This window comes from Aethalodelphis obliquidens, unplaced genomic scaffold (genome assembly GCF_003676395.1).
Source record: "Aethalodelphis obliquidens isolate GAN/ISIS:26980383/991018 unplaced genomic scaffold, ASM367639v1 scaffold5, whole genome shotgun sequence".
Taxonomy (NCBI): domain Eukaryota; kingdom Metazoa; phylum Chordata; class Mammalia; order Artiodactyla; family Delphinidae; genus Aethalodelphis; species Aethalodelphis obliquidens.
The window spans coordinates 68,682,423-68,688,167 of NW_020837949.1; the positions used below are offsets into that span (position 1 = coordinate 68,682,423).

General features: G+C 38.5%; 1 non-coding gene across 1 annotated transcript; it reads right to left on the reverse strand.

Annotated features, from left to right (window-relative positions):
* Positions 1-3,668: 3,668 nt before the first annotated feature.
* LOC113618605 (U6 spliceosomal RNA) lies at positions 3,669-3,775 on the reverse strand. The gene has a single exon (XR_003432043.1). It is a non-coding gene; the product is annotated as a U6 spliceosomal RNA (small nuclear RNA).
* Between the last annotated feature and the right edge of the window lie 1,970 nt (positions 3,776-5,745).

The following is a 5,745-nucleotide window of genomic DNA, read 5'->3' on the forward strand; positions in this document are numbered from 1 at the left end:
GTTTACTTCCACATGATCTTTCTCCAACAAGATAGCCTGGCCTTCTTTATATAGTGAATGGGTTCCAAAAGAGCAAAAGTAGATTCTACCAGGCCTCTTAAGTTCTATGCCCAGAATTGGCACAGCAATACTTCCATCTCACTATATTGGTCAAAAGAAGTCACAAGTCCAGCCCAAAGTCCAGCTCAAGAGGAGGGAAAATGGCTCCACACCTTTTTATGCGAGAAATGGCGTGTACTTATGGGGCATGGAGGAATTATTAATGGCCCATCTTTGCAGAGTCTTCTGCCGCCACCAATCACCCACTTTTGGAGATTTGCATGTCTTTGGATCAGAACACCTACTCAAACAATACAGATTTCATAGATTCCTGGCCAGGTCAGGGCAAAGGATTCAAAGGGTCATTCCCTTGCTTTCCTGCCAAAAGAGGAAGAGACTGAAGAAATACAGCATGATTTGTACAGCCCTCTCTGCTCTTTCAGATCATTTGTTTCTACAAGTTATTCACTAGAAGTTATCAATAACTATCCAGACCCTCTTTTTTGCCATCATAAAAGCCAAAACTAGGGCTGAAATATTAGCAAAGTGAATATATACCTAAGAAATTATTTCTGTTACTGAAGCCCCTACTGTTGTAGATACCCCAAGTGATAGGCCAAGAACTGATTTCCAAAAGGTGACAATCCTTTAGTCTCACTTGTAATCATACTGTTTGGACTAGCACTTTATTAGAGAGCAAAATGTTGGTGATGAGGGTTCTTCATTATCTGAATATTCTTTCAATTTTTTAATTGTAATCATAAGCATTAAATTTATTTAACTTTAATCAGAGTTAAAACTATTTCACATGATAGTCTTAATTTAAAATTCAGTAAAACTAAAAAAAAAAAAAAAAATTCAGTAAAACTAAAAATATGAGAAAATACAGTATTTGCAATAATGGAGAGGACCAGCACAACTCCTTTGAAAGTCTATGAACAATTTGGAAGGTGGCTTCTATTACCCCCAAACTGAAAATTGGAAGCTCCAAGTATTAATATTTGTTATGGCCATTTATTCTATTAAAGAGCCATGTCTACAAAATGATTTGGGCTCTTTCCTCTACCTACGGCTATAGACTTGGTCAACTGGGAATTTCTGAACATTAAACCTACCACTATCTTGGAAATGGAGCCAAAGGGCCCAATATCAACTAGAGATGCACAAACTTGTTTCAACCAAATGACTACCTAGGTGTCAGTTTTTAATAAGCAAACCACACCCCAAGTGGTAACACTAGTGGAGACGTATTTTGCCGGATTTTGTTCATATGGACGTGGGGTCCTGCTTCAACAACCTTGTTGGTGTGAATTGGGCCTCTCTTTTGAAATCATCTGTGCCACATTTGAGCAATAAATTGCTTCTTCATATCTTGGGACAGGAACTGAACTAAGAGTCCTGTCTTGTGGGCAACTGCGCTCCATTTTCAAATCCTCTGAAGAACATAAGTAAATGTCAGGCCAGAAAACAGTGGACAAAACTACCAACAGGTGGGGAAAATCAGACAGAGTGGGGAAGGGAAGGGGACTTTGACCTTTGCCATTGCCCAGTATAGTCCAGCTTGATTCCACTGCAAGTAGAAGCAAAGAGAGCCCACGTAGTAATAAAGGCAAAGGCAGCTTTGTCCTGATACACTGGAGGTGTGGCAGGTAAAAAGCATGTCCAGCTCCCTCTCAGCACATAACCTAAATTAATAGTTCTCAGCCAGGCTACGCATCACAATCATTTGTGGGTGCAGATTGCATCAGGTGCAAAAGCTGAGTCAGAATCTGAGGTGAGACCTTGGAAGTGCTTATTCTGATGAGCACCTACATTTCTAGTCACTTTACTAGATCATACACAAAGATGGAAACCTGGCGTAGTTTAACAACTTGTGATTGACCAGGGTGAACAAAGGAGTTATTGCCTGATGGGGTGGGTCACTGAATCAAGGAGTAGGGCCACTTTCACTCTATTACAGTACTCTATTGCATGTCAGGCTCAGTATTACATGCATATATCAATAATTCTTTCAGGTCTCACAACTGCTTTTGTGAGACAAAGGTTATCATTGCTCCCTTTTTACTGATGTGGAACCTGAAACTAGTGACTTGCCAAGGGAAGCAATGGGCTGTGATGCCAGGTCTGTCTAAACAATACTATCCTCCGAAGGAGAGGACAGTGTTTCCAATTTGTTTTCAGTACTCTTTAGAGTAAGGTTCAGCTCTTTAATGCCCATCTTGACAAAATATTACAATAAATTATTATTCAGTGAACAGTGAGCATTATCTCCTACAGCAAAATTTCCTGGATGAAACTGAGATGAACGAAATGAAGAAGGCATTGAAAACTATAACATGCCATAGAAATTAAAATTTCTTCTTATCTTTTTTTTTTCCGATACGTGGGCCTCTCACTGTTGTGGCCTCTCCCGTTGCAGAGCACAGGCTCCGGACGCGCAGGCCCAGCGACCATGGCTCACGGGCCCAGCCGCTCTGCGGCATGTGGGATCTTCCCGGACCGGAGCACGAACCCGTGTCCCCTGCATCGGCAGGCGGACTCTCAACCACTGCGCCACCAGGGAAGCCCCCCAGAATTTCTTCTTATCTTGAATGATGGCTCTTATATCATCATCCTATAATACAAATTAAATTTTTTCTTAAATATTCCTACTTCCTCATTTTATTACCCAACTTCAGCATATTCTATTATTTTAAATTTTTCATGTCAAAAATTTTCTGACCACACATTTTTCCATTTCAAAAATATTCTGACCACCACAATTCTTCTCGAATAGAAGAGTAATGTAAGTAAATAAATTGAAATTGAGCCCCCTATTGGTGATGAAGTATTCTCCCCAAATGGCATAGTAACTCAATTTTTTTTTTTTTAACATCTTTATTGGAGTATAATTGCTTTACAATGGTATGTTAGTTTCAGCTTCACAACAAAATGAATCAGTTATATATATACATATATTCCCATATCTCTTCCCTCTTGCATCTCCCTCCCTCCCACCCTCCTTATCCCACCCCTCCAGGCGGTCACAAAGCACCGAGCTGATCTCCCTGTGCTATGCGGCTGCTTCCCACTAGCTAACTACCTTACTTTTGGTAGTGTATATATGTCCATGCCTCTTTATCGCTTTGTCACCGTTTACCCTTCCCCCTCCCCATAGCCTCAAGTCCATTCTCTAGTAAGTCTGTGTCTTTATTCCTGTTTCACCCCTAGGTTTTTCATGACATTTTTTTTTTAAATTCCGTATATATGTGTTAGCATACGGTATTTGTCTCTCTCTTTCTGACTTACTTCACTCTGTATGACAGACTCTAGGTCTATCCACCTCATTACAAATAGCTCAATTTCGTCTCTTTTTATGGCTGAGTAATATTCCATTGTATATATGTGCCACATCTTCTTTATTCATTCATCCGATGATGGACACTTAGGTTGTTTCCATCTCCGGGCTATTGTAAATAGAGCTGCAATGAACATTTTGGTACATGACTCTTTTTGAATTATGGTTTTCTCAGGGTATATGCCCAGTAGTGGGATTGCTGGGTCATATGGTAGTTCTATTTGTAGCTTTTTAAGGAACCTCCATACTGTTCTCCACAGTGGCTGTATCAATTTACATTCCCACCAACAGTAAAAATATGGAACACTTCACGAATTTGCGTGTCATCCTTGCGCAGGGGCCATGCTAATCTTCTCTGTATCGTTCCAATTTTAGTATATGTGCTGCCGAAGCGAGCACGTAACTCAATTTTTGATGGTCTTTGTCGTTGAAGTTTGGAAAGCTAATGTTCTATTGTTCTATACTTATTTTAACACTTAAGTAATGACTGAATCTTCCTGGGCCCCTACTGTCTTTATGATCTTAGCTCAGTTATTAAATTCCTCTATGTGCAAAATAGAAATAAAAATGATACTTTGCAGTGGATGTAGTTCTGATTGTATCATTTTTATGAGAACAGTTTTATAAGAGATAAAGTGCTACTCAAATGTGTATGAATACCTTGAGAGCAGACAATAGTTCATTTTTGTATTTCCAGGAGAGCAAGATGTGGTGGAAAACATTAATGATCATAAATGAGAAAAATCAAATTATCTTGCTCTATCCTTAGCAGTGTGATTTTTTTAAAAAACAAGTCATTCATTTTTGCTGAGCTCAGTTTTTTCCTCTACAAATTAGGCATAATAAGATAATTATCCCACCCTACTTCACAGAGCTGTTTTTAGAATAAAATTTATGTGAATTATATATGTGAAAGTTTGTCATGAACTCTTATGAAAATTCTAGGCTAACATTGGTGTTGATTTCTTATGGTTCTATCATCTCCTGCTAAATTGCACTTGACTAGCAGGAAAAGTTCCTCCCTGCCTTATGCTTTTGTTGCATTCCCTTCTGTGCCTAACACAATGCTTTACCCATAATAAATTCTTTATTTAAAAAAAAAAATAAAGGAGGCTTTTTAAGCAATGGTGACCTTCTGTTTTCAAACCTGCCCATGCTTTTGAGCAAAAAGCTGGTGGTGTTTGAGGGGTTCCAAACCAGTACCAACTTGTGTCCCCCCAAGCACTTTTTATCAGTAAAAAGGCAAAGCATGTACTGGAGAGAATGCTTGATTTATACCTGTCTAGGCAATCAACCTGCCACCCACAGAAATGTTGGAAGTTTGGCAGTTAATCAGCAAGGCAATTTTTTTGCTCTATTCTCCGTTGATGATCCTTTGAGTTTGTTCCATAACGGTGTTCCTTAGTCATTTTGTCCCATAATAAAATCTCTGTGAATAAGGACTTTGTCTGTATCTCCACAGCACCTCCAAAACAGTGCTGGAGAACAGTGCCAGAAGAGTGCCTGGTGTATCCTGGGTGCTCAATAAATACTTGTTGGATGAATAAGCTAAATGCCTCATGGAAATGAAGAATATGTATACTCAAGGTTTTGAAGTATTTACCCAAACATTGATTTGATTTAATTCAGTAAAAGTTTTCCCCAATTTCCATCATTATAGAAAAGACTGAAAAAACTAGAGTTTGTGCTGAATTCTTTTTCAGTGTTAAGCTCCCCCAATAGTCAAATTACTTTGCAATTTCTCTCCTGTGCTTATGTGTATGCATATTTGTTTTAAATACATATAAATAATGGGCATCTTTTTGATTTAAACCTAGTCCTATATAGCTCCTATTTTTTCTGAGGACCATAATTTCATGTTTGAGGAGAAGCAAAAATAACCAACATGTTTGAACATAAATACATCCATTCTCAAGGAGATGTCTTTCATTGGGCTAATGACACATTTTTTTCCCAAATATATAACCCAAGAAATTATTTTACACACAAACCAAAGAGGTTACAGAATGAATTTTTAAATTTAACCCTTCAAGATACCATTCTATTTCTTTCAGAAATAGGATCATGAATTTGAAGATTAGGAAATAATCACATTTTCAGTGCTATTTAAGTGTGCTTTCCCTAAGACTCAAAATTTAAATGCAATTTTTCTCACTCTCCTATATAGCACTTTTCTAAAGCAGTTGCATATTACCTCTACAAGGTTTATAGAGTAAGAATACTGAGGGCCCAGAGATGTATCCAGCTGCTCAATTGACCAGTTAAGTTCCTTTCTCTTTTCTCACCCTGCCCACCTCCCGGTGGGTCAATTGATGAAGAATGAATTGGCCAAAAGGCAAGGAGTGGGGAATGAGAGGCAAAGTCCTGTA